This window comes from Armigeres subalbatus, chromosome 1 (genome assembly GCF_024139115.2).
Source record: "Armigeres subalbatus isolate Guangzhou_Male chromosome 1, GZ_Asu_2, whole genome shotgun sequence".
Lineage (NCBI taxonomy): Eukaryota > Metazoa > Arthropoda > Insecta > Diptera > Culicidae > Armigeres > Armigeres subalbatus.
The window spans coordinates 110,731,409-110,747,305 of record NC_085139.1 but is presented as its reverse complement, the minus strand read 5'-3'; the positions used below and the strand labels follow the sequence as shown (position 1 = coordinate 110,747,305).

General features: G+C 41.9%; 1 protein-coding gene across 2 annotated transcripts in view; it reads left to right on the top strand.

Annotated features, from left to right (window-relative positions):
* The window catches only part of LOC134204920 (beta-alanyl-bioamine nonribosomal peptide synthetase ebony), a 112,977-nt gene that overhangs the window by 84,072 nt on the left and 13,008 nt on the right, over positions 1-15,897 (top strand). The window lies entirely within an intron of this gene.

The window sequence follows — 15,897 nt, the reverse complement described above, 5'->3', positions numbered from 1 at the left end:
ACCTTTGAAAAACTGGTTCGCCCGAAATACGGATTTGCAAAAGTACGGCTTCTACTCCGGAAGTTGGACACTGTCTCTTATAGTCGCTACGTTAACTACATCCTTCCGAAGCTTCCCAAGGACGCCACGTTAATACCGTTACGATACGACTCTCATGAAAATCTTCGGTAAGCAGACGTCCGTGTTTCACAAGTGCTACCAGTGTCCGCAGTTGGTTAAAACCGAATCGGATGATATCATCAGCTACGGGGGCGTGTGAGGAATTCGAGTTTCAAGATTTAAAAATCGATCATTTCAAGTGTTTAATTTTCATTTTCGGTCTCAAATCACCGAGGAACGCAGACATCCGAGCAAGACTTCTTTCTCACATTGAAAGTGAAACGGTACAAGCACTATTGACGATCCAAACTTTAATTGACGAATTCCAGCGGCACGTCAATCTCAAGTCGGTCACTACGATGATCGAACATCCATCGAGTTTGAAAAATTCGGTCCACGTCATTTCAGAGAAGAAACCAAGCAACCTGCAACGTCAACTGAAAAACGAAAGCAAGTCAGGACCTCGTACAGCCTGATGGCACTGCGGTCAGATGCGCTATGTTCGCGACTGCACGTTTTCTGACCATCTCTGCAAGGTGTGCAATCGCCTAGACAACATGGCAACAACTAAGACGACAAAAGCTTTATACACCATCAGTTCAAGCATCCGATACATCCGGCGGATCACATAGCTCTCAAAGGTGAATTTAATTGCAAAATCACTCTCAACGGTATGGTGAAACGAAGAATTGTTGAACGGTGAAAATTAAGGTGTATTAAGGAACAGGATGGACATAGCCGGTGACGGTCAAGCTGTGGATCAACCAACGCTAGATGAAATTAAAAAGGATCTAAACGAGCTGAAAAACAGTAAAGCTGCTAGGAAGGACGAGATCCCGGTCGAGTTTTTCAAACACGGAAGTGAGCAGCTGCATCAATCAATTCACCACATTATCCAGAAAATATAGGAGGATGAAGAACTGCCTGCCGACTGGTTGGATGGCCTCATATGCCCAATCTATAAGAAAGGGCACAGACTAGAGTGTGCCGATCACAGAGGGATCACCCCTTTGAGCTCGGTGTACAAAATCCTGTTGCGTATCGTGTTTAACAAATTGATACCACTTGAGGAGTCCTTCGTCGGCGAATACCAGGCAGGTTTTCGTGAGGGCCGATCAACGACGGATCAGATGTTCAGCCTGCTGATGATCCTTGATAAACTCCGGGAGTACAACTTGCAGACTCACCATCTGTTCATTGATTTCAAAGCAGCGTACGATTCAGTGAAGAGAAATGAGCTGTGGCATATGTCCGAACATGGTTTTCCGACGAAGCTGATTAGACTGATACGTGCAACAGTGGATGACTCGAAATCAAATAATCGGATTGCCGACGAAGTGTCAACCTCGTTTGTGACCTTAGACGGATTGAAGCAGAGTGATGCACTTTCGAATTTATTGTTCAACATTGCACTCGAAGGCGCTATTAGGAGATCTGGCCTGCAGAGGAACGGCACTATACGTGGTGGCAGGTAGAGATAGGGGAAGACCTAGTGGTGTTGGTGCAGAGGTAGAAGAATTTGTTTATCTTGGAACGCTTGTGACATGTGACAATGACGTTTCCCGTGAAGTGAAAAGACGTATTGCTGCTGCGATTAGGGCCTTTTACGGATTACGCAACCAGCTCAGCTCCCGCAACATGCAGCCGGAAACGAAATTTGCTCTATACAAAACTCTGATTCTACCAGTGGCCCTTTATGGACATGAAGCATAGACATTAAAAGAGACGAACCGGAGAGCTTTCGGGCTTTCCGAGCCAAAAGTGCTGCGTACAATACTCGGAGGGAATCTAGAAAATGGTGTGTGGCGCTGACGCATGAATCATGAGCTGTATCAAGTATACAAAGAAAAAAATATTGTGAATCGTATAAAATACGGCAGACTTCAGTGGGCAGGTCACTTAGTGCGAATATCGGAAGAAAGAATAGCGAAAATAATATTCAACAGAGAACCAGATTGGGGCCGGCGACTTCGTGGAAGGCCACGAACACGCTGACTGCACGCGGTGGAATCGGACCTGGGGACCACAAACATTCGGGGAAACTGGAGGAACATCGCCCAAGAGCAGGGATTGAATTCTAAAGAGAATGAACAAGTCTCTCACTTATCATCTCTGTATATATATACGATATGTAGCATACCGCGAGAGACTTTTTTCGCCAGCTGTCATGATAGAGAACTGATTCGAGAGGCTATACCCCATGATAAATATCTTTTAAAAAGCTCCAAATGCGGGGAGCACTGGCTCTGATGATGCATTTCAACTTGTTCTACACAGCTGTGCAGTAAGCAACACGAAACGAGCGAAAACAAAGCGAGAATCATTATTTTTCTGTGGGGGCTGCCGATCCGATTCTGTTTTTTCGCACTTTTATTTATTTATTTATTTATTTAATCTTCAACTTATTGTTGTACAGATTGAAACTTATACTATATGGAGGATCCTTCGTTTATATGTAGACTTACTTAAGCCGAAATCATACACTTCACTGGTTTCATTAAATGCACGGCAGCACAAAGTCCACGGTTCGTTAAAGCTATAGTTGGTGCGACGGGTAGATTGCCAAAGGAGCGAGTGTTGACGTAGTTGTCGTTGAGGAGCATGAAAGTTTACTTGGCTTAGAAGAGCGCTGCATTCAACATCCCCGTTGAGAAGTCCATAAACATAGAGCCGTTGTAGAAGTTTTCTCCTAGATGCCAATGTCTCCAGAGAAATTAGCCGGCATCTTTCTTCATAAGGTGGTAAGTTGGCGAAATCATTCCAGGGCAGCACACGTAAAGCGTATCGGATAAAATTCCGTTGGATAGCTTGTATACAAGCTTGATAAATTTGTTATCATGGCTTGTCATGATTCTGAACAGTTTTTGCCTCTTTTTTTCTTGTTGTTCGTTATCTATTGAGAGCGTTTTCTGCAAACCCTGCCCAAGAGCGACGATTATTTGTGAAAAAAATTCCAGGGTCGAAATAAAAATAAGAGAGAGATATTCGGAAGAAGAAGAAAGAAGTTTCTGTAAAAGTTTTGCTGAGAGAATTTGAAATATAAATAATTTCCAAGGCGATTTTGGTGTGCATTCGACCGGAATTTATTTAGGAACAGTGTTGTAAAATGGCATTTCCATTCGTTTGCATAATTTTCCCAGAACTTTTTCCAGAAGGTAGCTATCAGTTCATGATGTATGACGGACTTATAGCGCTTTAATGTGCCTACAACTTTGTCTAACAAGACATTGCTGTAAATATGTAATCTGGGGCATGGGAGGCAAAATGTCATTCAAATGACATTATGTCAAATGACACGTGACATTTTGTAGAGTTTTCACTATCCAGCCTCAGATGTTATATTTAGATCAATGTACCCTTGGACAAAAATATAGCCCTACTCAAGCGTTATGAGCACATTAAAAATTATGGAATAAATTTGGCTTCTAAAGGAAGTTATGAACAAATTAGCCAAATGACATGTAGATGACATTTTACAAGCCTGTTTAGGAATGTCCAGGGCAATTTTTGTAGGAACTACTGAAGAATTTAATAACGATTATCCAGAAGGCTTCATGAACGATTTTTTTTGTTTTGGAAATACCTGGAGGGATTGCCGGGTTAATTTCAGATAAAATTTATGGATTATTAGAATTTTCTGCCTAGAAAAACTCCTGGAAATATTTGTGGAAGAAATTCCGGGGGTAGGGTTGAGTTAGTTTACAAATGTTTTTATGAGATTTTAAAGGAGTTCAGAGGAAATTTCTGAAGAATTCTCAAAGTAATTTATGAAGAGTTCATGGAGGAATTTCCGGAGGAACTTCAAGGGGCTCCACCCCTGTACCCCGAATGCCAGTACCCCGAATTCCATTACCCCGAAGGCCACTTCCCCGAATAGGACAGTTCCCCGAAAGCCATTACCCCGAATGGGAAACTACCCCGAAATTCATTACCCCGAAAGGCCATTACCCCAAACACATTTCGAATGTGTAGTTTTCCAACATTTGTTGAAACACCCACAGATACCGATTAATCGTAAAATGACAATCTTTGAAAATAATTTAGTAAATTTGAAAATACAGTCAAACCTCCATGAGTCGATGTTCAATGACTCGATATCGACTCGTGGAAGCAAATTATTCCATACTAGAAAATATTTTCTGGGTTACTGTGATGGTCCCTTCAAAGAGCTTTCCAAGGTTTTGCTACTCCACATCTCGATTTTTCCATGAGTCGATGGTCCCTTCAATATCGACTCATGGAGGTTTCACTGTAATGCTAGTTCCAGCAGAACCCGCCCGATCTTGCTCGGGTTTGTTTTTTTAGTTCAAACTGTCAATAGCTTATTGCAGCACCGCACTCTAGATCAAATTCATTGCAAGCATGATTGTTTTCTCCACAACATACTCGTCCGTTGCATCTTCATGATTTTCCTGCTTTCCCAACGAAATTTTTCGCTTTTCAATACATACAAACACAGCGGGTCCTAAGCAGGGTTGCCACATATACAGATTTTTTTGTATTTTACAGATTTTTGAGGTAAGGCTGTGACCAAGAATCTGTATATACAGATATACAGATTTTTGGAAAATTTACAGATTTTACAGATTTCTTGAAAATTTTGTTACCAAAAATTATTGTAAATTTCTGTTATGCTAATCTAAAATTATCTTATTAAGAACCATTTTGAGATTAACAATTTCAATTTAAAAATACAGAACATGTGGTCTCTGGTAGGTTTTGTTCTTAATTGACAAGTCATGTACATCAATGATTTTTAAATTCGATCAGATTATGTTGAGGAAATTGTTAAGATTACATTTTAATACATGTGGTCTTAGAAAATGTTCTAAAAATAATACTAAAAAATCAGGTCTAACTATCATAGATCCCATCTGAAATGCTTTGAAACAGTTTATCAGTGATTCTTTTCTGTGTGGCTGAATATTAGTCCAATAAAGTTGTTGTGCATCTGGCTATACTGGATCCGTGGCATATGTTGTTAGTAAATATGCCACGTAAATGATCAAATATTAAACATTGAAAAAGCAAACATTGTTGCTTGTATTCATTTATTTGTAATCCTTGGAATGAAATGTGCAAAAAATGCTGAATATTGTCATGTCTGACTTGTACGAGGACTTGTAGTTCCGCATAGTATTTCCGGAATTTATCTTTTCAAAACTAACTATATTAAAGACGAATTTGATTTGGTTCAGATGGATACAGATTTGCAATACAGATTTTTTGACTTGAGATACAGATATAAAGATTTTCTGGGACAAAAATACAGATTTAAATGTGGCAACCCTGGTCCTAAGACGAATCTATTAGTGAGAAAACCGTACAAATCGATCAACCCGTTCGTGACTTATATTGCCTCAAAGGAAATGCAAACTCATTTTTATTTATAGAGATAAAAGTACAATACTACTTAGAGTTACTAAGAGAAACACAATAAAGGTTTGTTTAACCAGCATTTTTGAGTTTTCGTCTAATTAACGTATACTATCATTCTACGCCATTATTACTTGGAAAAGTGCTATCCTACGAAATAGAGTAAGTGAGGAGATAACGCCTTCTTTAAATTGACATGACATGTATAGTGGAAATGATGCCTTCTTTAAATGAACGCATTTGCCCAGTATAAGGCAAACATAGGAGATGGAGCCTTCTTTAAATGAATGCATTTGCCCAGTTTAATGCAAACAGAGTTGACAATGCTTTCTTTAGATGGACGCATTTTCCCGATATAAGGCAAACTGATTTGATAATGCCTTCTTTTAATGAACGCATTTGCCCAGTATAAGGTGAACATGAGGGATAAAGCCTTCCTTGAATGAATGTGTTTGCTCGGTTTAAGTCGAACAGGGGTGAGAATGCCCTGTTTAGATGAGTGCATTTTCCCGATATGAGGCGAACATTTTTGATAATGTATAGGCGATGATACATTCTTTTGATGAACATGTTTGCCCGGTTTAAAATGAACAGATTTGAAAATGCCTACTTTTGATAAACGCGTTTCCCCGGTATAAGGCGAACAGAAGAAATAACACCTCCTTTAAATGATCGCCTTTGCAAGGTGTAACGAAACTATGCCTATTCCATGCTACGAGAGGAACAAGCATTTTCGACGAACAGAAGAGATCCCCGAGCAGCACACATGTTGTGCATAGATCACAGTAGATTATGTGTGATCCGATTTAGTCACAATTAGGTTGCTGTAACCAGTTTCATTAGACTTGTGCTGCTTGGGTCCTCTCATTCTAGAGTCTTGCCGCTATGCTTTTCTTGTCATAGTAAGGTTTATCGCCGGGTTTCCGCAAACTTCAGAAGTAACTTTTCCACGCCTTTATTTTATTGAAATACATGTTCGCGAGCCGTCTCAAGCCCAGTCGACGTTTCGACGAGATTTCCTCCAGTTCCCTGCATTGAGCATGAGAACGTGCTGCAAAATTTTCACCTCAGCTTAAACAGTATTCAAAGGTAGCACATTATATGTAACGGGATTTTATGGAACGAGAACTATTCACACTTAAATCATTTCACAGATTTCGGTGAATTTTGCTTCAATTCACCGAAATCTCAACAGCAGATTTCTTCGGTAATTATTTCACCGATTTTCTGCGGTATTTTCCTTTGTTCAACTGTCAAAACTACCAAAAAATCTGTAAAAATTTTACCGAACAGTTCTGCTGTTGAGATTTCGGTGAAATTTCACAGAAATCTGCGATTTATTTTAAGTGTGTTCGTTCTATATTGTTTTCAAACATTTCTAGTTTGATGAAACGAATCACGGTAAACCTTGTAAATGGCTATCGGCTCGAAAAATAAGTACAGATCTACGATAAAAATTGTGTAATTTTCTCCACTAGAGTCGCCCTACTATTGAATAAGTCGTCAAACAAGAATTGATCATTCAAATGAATTACAAATGAACTTCTATTGATTAACGTTTTCAATGCAAAAAACTATAAACTTGAAATCAGGGCTAATTCGGGGTAGTGGATCATTCGGGGTAGTGTCCCATTCGGGATGATGGCAACAAAAAATAGTTGAAGTATCATTCCTGAATGTTGGTTTACCGTTCGGAAAACTTGTCACGGGAGTTGTTCCACCATGCATTTTTCGAGGGGGGTGAGTTTCGTTTTCCTAGCCCAAATCCCGTTAATCCCGCCCCTTTAAAAAATGCACGGGGAACCAAATCTCGTGATACGTTTTTGAACTGTAAACATGCCTTTAAAGCCAGTGCGGGCATTAGAGAGCTAAAAATAATTATAAGAAAAAAATGTCAAAAGACAAATGCGAAAAGAGTAATACGATGGGATTATTGATTTCCCGTGCCAAAACCCTTTTCCATGAATATAAGTGAGGGAAAATCTGCGGATAAGAATAACAAGAATCTCAACAAGGAAAGAACATTAATAAGAAGGGATTTTAATTATTTCCATGAATATGGTGGGCGCATGTGAATAAATATCAAATCTTATCAATACACAGTCCTTTTTGATCGAAATTGATTTAAATGATGCTAAAAGTAGCCTCACATCTCGGGAATCTTGTCCATTGATTTTGTTCTCATGTGCGTCCAAAAAGGCCCACACATATGGAAGCTCGATCCTGATCTGTAAACTAGCCTCAAAGTACGTGTGGACCGAAATCCGACCAAATTTTCATTCGGTTTGCAACTGCCTTAAAACCCGATTTGATTTTGGCCAGCTGATTAATTGATTATTATTATTTTTGAATTATTCAGAAAGACTTCGAAGGATTTTTGATGGTTCGAAAAGAATCACGCGGCTGAAAAATATGTGGTAAAGCAAAGCAGATTTGAAAAAAAATGAATTAAGGCCACAAATCGGCCAATTTGGAAACCACGTACTTTTTCTAGTGATTTTTTAAGAGCACGAATTGAGAAAACCAAAACGCCCATGAGGATGAAACATCCTTAGATCGTTTGCTAAACAAATCGACTTTAATTTCAGCATTGTACGAAAATTACTACGCTAGATTTGATCTTTTGATAATAGGAGTAGAAAACCGTGTGGTGAGTGATTCACCACTTGGCTTGATTGTATAATCACCTTAACCTACTTCGCAAGATGTAAAAATAAAACTAAATGTGGAAATTACAATGTCTGCTTCTGCGCTTCATTTTATTGAAGTTGAAACGTGACCTGATTTTCAGAATATACTTGCCTACCAAGTTACCGGTTCCGTTCAATCCTCCAATGATTTTTTTTATAATTTTAATGCTATTTTGGAGTTCTTTGGAAGAATCAATGAAAAAACGGGACAAATTGAGATTTTTTTAGATTACGACGGGTCAACACAATAAGGTCTATAAAACGGGACTGACCCGTTTAATACGGTACGTATGGTCAGCCTACACCTTCGGGGTAATGGCATTATGGGTAATGGAATTATGGGTAGTGTCGTAGAGTCACTTCAAGGAGAATTTCAGGAGGTATTCTTTGAGAAAAACATTGATAAAAATCTAAATAATACGCAGGTAGGTTTCTAGAGGAATTCACGGTAACATCTCGTAATAGCTCCTATGGAATTCCTCCCGACTCAAATGAAATTTTCAAAGGATAATTGGAAGTAATGCTTCAGTTCCGGCAGGAATCTCCGGAAAAATTATCTGAGGAAGTCCGGACTTACTTCCTGAGGAGCATCGGAAGGAATTCCTGAAGAAGCTTCCGAAAAAAATATTCACGAAACTTTATGAGGAATTTCTGAAAGTAAATTGATGGAACTTTTGAAAAAAATCCGGAAAGAAATCTTCAAGGACTTTTCCGAAGAATTCCTGAATTCCCATCCCATCTCATTTCTGGAGGAACCTCCGGAGGAATTCTTGGAGGAACTTCCAGAGGAATTCCTGGAGGAACTTCCGGAAGAATTATTGGAGGAACTTCCGGAGGAATTCCTGGAGGAACTTCCGTAGGAAATTCGGAGGAACTTCCGGAGGAATTCCTGGAGGAACTTCCGGAGGAATTCCTGGAGGAACTTCCGGAGGAATTCCTGGAGGAACTTCCGGAGGAATTCCTGGAGGAACTTCCGGAGGAATTCCTGGAGGAACTTCCGGAGGAATTCCTGGAGGAACTTCCGGAGGAATTCCTGGAGGAACTTCCGGAGGAATTCCTGGAGGAACTTCCGGAGGAATTCCTGGAGGAACTTCCGGAGGAATTCCTGGAGGAACTTCGGAGGAATTCCTGGAGGAACTTCGGAGGAATTCCTGGAGGAACTTCGGAGGAATTCCTGGAGGAACTTCGGAGGAATTCCTGGAGGAACTTCCGGAGGAATTCCTGGAGGAACTTCCGGAGGAATTCCTGGAGGAACTTCCGGAGGAATTCCTGGAGGAACTTCCGGAGGAATTCCTGGAGGAACTTCGGAGGAATTCCTGGAGGAACTTCCGGAGGAATTCCTGGAGGAACTTCCGGAGGAATTCCTGGAGGAACTTCCGGAGGAATTCCTGGAGGAACTTCCGGAGGAATTCCTGGAGGAACTTCCGGAGGAATTCCTGGAGGAACTTCGGAGGAATTCCTGGAGGAACTTCCGGAGGAATTCCTGGAGGAACTTCCGGAGGAATTCCTGGAGGAACTTCCGGAGGAATTCCTGGAGGAACTTCCGGAGGAATTCCTGGAGGAACTTCCGGAGGAATTCCTGGAGGAACTTCCAGAGGAATTCCTGGAGGAACTTCCGGAGGAATTCTTGGAGCAACTTCCGGAGGAATTCCTGGAGCAACTTCCGGAGGAATTCCTGGAGCAACTTCCGGAGGAATTCCGGGAGGAACTTCCGGAGGAATTCCGGGAGGAACTTCCGGAGGAATTCCGGGAGGAACTTCCGGAGGAATTCCGGGAGGAACTTCCGGAGGAATTCCGGGAGGAACTTCCGGAGGAATTCAGGAGGAACTTCGGAGGAATTCAGGAGGAACTTCCGGAGGAATTCCGGGAGGAACTTCCGGAGGAATTCCGGGAGGAACTTCCGGAGGAATTCAGGAGGAATTTCCTGAGGAACTCTTGGCGGAACTTCCGGAGAAATTCAGGAGGAACTTCCGGAAGAATTCCGGGAGGAACTTCCGGAGGAATTCCGGGAGGAACTTCCGGAGGAATTCCTGGAGGAACTTCCGGAGGAATTCCTGGAGGAACTTCCGGAGGAATTCCTGGAGGAACTTCCGAAGGAATTCCGGGAGGAACTTCCGGAGGAATTCCTGGAGGAACTTCCGGAGGAATTCCTGGAGGAACTTCCGGAGGAATTCCTGGAGGAACCTTCGGAGGAAATCCTGGAGGAACTTCCGGAGGAATTCCTGGAGGAACTTCCGGAGGAATTCCTGGAGGAACTTCCGGAGGAATTCCTGGAGGAACTTCCGGAGGAATTCCTGGAGGAACTTCCGGAGGAATTCCTGGAGGAACTTCCGGAGGAATTCCTGGAGGAACTTCCGGAGGAATTCCTGGAGGAACTTCCGGAGGAATTCCTGGAGGAACTTCCGGAGGAATTCCTGGAGGAACTTCCGGAGGAATTCCTGGAGGAACTTCCGGAGGAATTCCTGGAGGAACTTCCGGAGGAATTCCTGGAGGAACTTCCGGAGGAATTCCTGGAGGAACTTCCGGAGGAATTCCTGGAGGAATTTCCGGAGGAATTCCTGGAGGAACTTCCGGAGGAATTCCTGGAGGAACTTCCGGAGGAATTCCTGGAGGAACTTCCGGAGGAATTCCTGGAGGAACTTCCGGAGGAATTCCTGGAGGAACTTCCGGAGGAATTCCTGGAGGAACTTCCGGAGGAATTCCTGGAGGAACTTCCGGAGGAATTCCTGGAGGAACTTCCGGAGGAATTCCTGGAGGAACTTCCGGAGGAATTCCTGGAGGAACTTCCGGAGGAATTCCTGGAGGAACTTCCGGAGGAATTCCTGGAGGAACTTCCGGAGGAATTCCTGGAGGAACTTCCGGAGGAATTCCTGGAGGAACTTCCGGAGGAATTCCTGGAGGAACTTCCGGAGGAACTTCCGGAGGAATTCCTGGAGGAACTTCCGGAGGAACTTCCGGAGGAATTTCTGGAGGAACTTCCGGAGGAATTCCTGGAGGAACTTCCGGAGGAATTCCTGGAGGAACTTCCGGAGGAATTCCTGGAGGAACTTCCGGAGGAATTCCTGGAGGAACTTCCGGAGGAATTCCTGGAGGAACTTCCGGAGGAATTCCTGGAGGAACTACCGGAGGAATTCCTGGAGGAACTTCCGGAGGAATTCCTGGAGGAACTTCCGGAGGAATTCCTGGAGGAACTTCCGGAGGAAATCCTGGAGGAACTTCCGGAGAAATTCCTGGAGGAACTTCCGGAGAAATTCCTGTAGGAACTTCCGGAGAAATTCCTGGAAGAACTTCCGAAGAAATACCTGGAGGAACTTCCGGAGAAATTCCTGGAGGAACTTCCGGAGAAATTCCTGGAGGAACTTCCGGAGAAATTCCTGGAGGAACTTCCGGAGGAATTCCTGGAGGAACTTCCGAAGGAATTCCTGGAGGAACTTCCGAAGGAATTCCTGGAGGAACTTCCGAAGGAATTCCTGGAGGAACTTCCGAAGGAATTCCTGGAGGAACTTCCGAAGGAATTCCTGGAGGAACTTCCGAAGGAATTCCTGGAGGAACTTCCGAAGGAATTCCTGGAGGAACTTCCGAAGGAATTCCTGGAGGAACTTCCGAAGGAATTCCTGGAGGAACTTCCGAAGGAATTCCTGGAGGAACTTCCGAAGGAATTCCTGGAGGAACTTCCGAAGGAATTCCTGGAGGAACTTCCGAAGGAATTCCTGGAGGAACTTCCGAAGGAATTCCTGGAGGAACTTCCGAAGGAATTCCTGGAGGAACTTCCGAAGGAATTCCTGGAGGAACTTCCGAAGGATTTCCTGGAGGAACTTCCGAAGGAATTCCTGGAGAAACTTCCGAAGGAATTCCTGGAGGAATTTCCGAAGGAATTCCTGGAGGAACTTCCGGAGGAATATCTGGAGGAGCTTCCGGAGGAATTTGACGAATTTCTTAGGAAATTCCGGAAAATTATTGAAAAAAAAAATGAAATTAATTCACGCCGCCGCCTGCTACAAATGATCTATCATGCCGCCGACGGTAAAATTTCAATCAGCACACAGGTCAACGTGGCAGGCGACGGACAGCCATGGACCGAGCTGAATGGAGACGACTGTTGTATACTGCAGAAGCTATTCCGACCTCAGACTGAATAAATAAATAAATAATGTCTGAAACTCGATTTGTGCAATTGCACAACATGTGAAAGATTTCATTCGAAAAATGTATTGAAGGGTAACCACTTCCTTCGGTGGGGTTTGATCCCACGAAACCAGTACGCTAGACAGGTGCTTTCCCTACTAAGCTACGAAGGACCTCCATCGTCCTCCGCAGCTTAGAAGGCCCATGATGAGATTAAATTTCCAACACCAGGCACCAGCCGAACTCTCGCAATCTATTTTTGAAACCAATTCATCCTCACGTATTGTTTTATGCTATACCAACCGAGTAGGATAAGTATTTAGTTATGTCTGGCATCCACACACAGTTTCATCAGCAATTTCGCTCATTGAAGTAGGGTTGTGTGATCGTAGTTTGGCTATGTGCCTGGGGTTGGAAATTTGATCTCAACAGTAGCCTTCTAAGCTGCGGACGACGATGGAGGTCCTTCATAGCTTTGTAAGAAAGCACCTGTCTAGCATACTGGTTTCGTGGGATCAAACCCCACCGAAGGAAGTGGTTACCCTCCAATACATTTTTCGAACTAAATCTCTCACATCTCTAAATCTCTCACAAGTCGAGTTTCAAGCATAGTAATTAATTTCCACTCCGGGTGGCTTATACCCGGAATATAGGCAATTAACTTTTTGTAATCAATAACTACCAAATATTAGGTACTTGCACCACTCATGGGTATACTGTTCCTTTAGTGGTGGTAAAATTTAATTTTGGTTCCCTCCCATAGTGGTGCTATCCGTTGATTGCTTATGAGACTCGCCTCTATTGGTACAGTTGCACCACTATAGGTGCAAGGGAGTCAGTTTTATTAAGGAAAATCATTGATTTCAATAGTTTTTCAAGCGATTTTTTAGTTGTTTAACAGGACATTCAAAACACGATGCATCAACTGAAACCAGCGTAAGGTGTATAATTATGATAAATCTAATTTAAATCCCACAACCTCCACTATTGGTGCTAACCTCTACTAAGGGTGCGGTTATCCTATTGAATGAAATATCTCGTTTTATGACAAGTGATAAGCATGCAGTTTTTGCCTTTCTCGTACACTAAGTGTACGTACACTAAGTGTGCTTCAAAAACAAAATTTTGATAGGAGGCCCGGAGGGCCGATTTTCATATACCGATCGACTCAGCTCGACGAATTGAGGTGATGTCTGTATGTGTGTATGTATGTATGTGTGTGTGTGTATGTGTACAAATTTTGTAGACACACTTTTTGGAACTTAGCTTAATCCGATTTACTCGCAACAAGTTGCATTCGAAGGGGAATGCGGTCCCATTGTTTGCTATTGAAAATTGGCTCGATCGGACATTGCATTTCGGAATTATTGAAAAATCATTGTTTTTTTCCCAAGGGTCCCCCCTTGGAAAAAAAAATCAAAACCGAAAAAAAAATGTTTCCGAAAATGGTGGCAATACAATAACTAATGCAAAAACATGCAAAATGATCGAAAAAATGTGATCTATTCTCCTAAAGAGCTTTTTTGACCTTTCTAATGTGATTCTTTCAATATTATTTTATAATGCACGAGAAAGGCATCATCACTGCTAAGTGGATTAATCTGGGTTTTTTATTGAACATTTTCATATCTTACCCAAATGATATTCTGCATAAATAAACATTATGAAGATGCGAAGAGGGGGAATCAATTCTGACTTCCATTTTTTTTCCTGAAATGTTGTGCACGCAAACACCTTCTATGCATTATTTATTTCTATCAACCGGGGTTCTTCGAAATTGCCGTGTCATTGCGCACCATAGCTAATACTTGCTGTGTCATTCGATTCATCTACATTTGTAAAAAAAATGCATTCCATTGCACACGCCTGTGAACATTGCACAAAACAGCGAACCGGTTGTTTTATCATTCCAAACAAAATCAGCTGATCGGTCATCCCGTTCTGGATGTAAATGCTATGCAGCCCTTTACGGAAATTAATTAATCATACAATTCTTGACGCCTTTCCGAGACAGACAAATGCTCACTGTGTAGGCATGGGTAGCACGCGACTAGGGGCAAACCATTGATTACGATGTAAAGCCAAATTCTATATCTTGATACTACTGAGATGTATTTTTTTTATCTTTCCATTAACACTGTATGTGGGGAGTGTGTCATCCAGTAAAAGCGACAGTCGCGTCGCTTTATTTTAGGGGATCTCGCAATTATGTAGGTCAGGTGAACACAAACGTCAAAAATAATAGACAAGAAAGTATAATTTAGAAAAAATCATGATTTTCCACATTTGAATGAAACACCTAACAATTTACGAGGCTAAATTCTAGGCCGGTTGTAACCTACCATCTACTGTGCGCCTCCACACGCACCAACGCGTCCGTACAAAAAATGAGAAAAGCGGACGCATGGTGTGTGGTTAGTCAAGACGTTTTGTTTCTGTGAGGTTTCCAGGAGTAGTACAGCACAACTTTTTTAAATTTGGATACTATCAATATTATTGAGCTTTTTAACAATTTTGGGATGGTATTCTTTTTCCAAGTTGAAATCAACATATGTACCATTTTAGCTCAATTTCCGAACATGACTCCATATTGCGAGCACTCGCATTTGGTCATTACAGTATTGTTTGCGTAATTCATTTCATAGGATCTTGAATTCGTTTGTAATCTTGCTCCTCCGTACGGAAATCTGAAGCAATTTTCAGTTGGGGAGTCCAAAACACCAGTGTTTGAAATATGAGTCATGTTCGAGTTTTGAGTCAAAACGATACATTACTTGGTGTGTGTGCTACTTAGTTATATAAAAATGTGTACATGGAGCGCATGAAAAAAATAAAAAGTTGATGATTGACGAATTTTGTATAACAAATTTTCTAATTGTAAATGTACTGAAGATTTTTCAGTACCGGCAATGCGTAGTTTATGAACTCCATCTAACATCTAAATTGAATCTCACCAGATATCTACTATACATAGTGATCGCTTCCAGTTCTAATATTTCGCTTCGTTCGCAATTTTGCCGGCTGTTGGAGGCAGAACCGCATTTAAAAGCTAAGTGTATTGCGCAAATCCAAGCCACTTGGTAGCGGCGGCGGCGACATGAAAAAAAAACAGCGGTATGTGAGACATGCACTTGCCCTCTCCAAGTGGACTTTAGCGCAATTGACATTCAGGTTTGATCCGGCGTGGAGCCCGCTCTATCATATGGCGGTTTAAAGTAAATGACGTATGTTAATCACAATGCAATTTTAACTAAGATTGATACATTTTGTGCGTGATTTAGTCTCGCTGACCAATAATTATCGCCGATAATATGCATGGCTTCTATTTAATCCAATTTATACACTTTGAGTGGCATTTTTGCCTTGAAATTCGAAGTGATTACGAACTGTCTCTAATTTGTTCAAAATGAATCTTCTACCCTACGCATCAAAGGTTGCTTGTTTTATTGCTTCAGGTGCAAAGCATCATTAGGTTGCGCGTTGCTTCAAGCTCGACACTTTCGTAGAGAATAATACCTCTTCTAGTAGAATTCAAGTTCATTTGACACTCAAACCCCACAGGGTCATCTTACGTGTTGTTGGGAACATTGGGATGGGCCCGATTCCT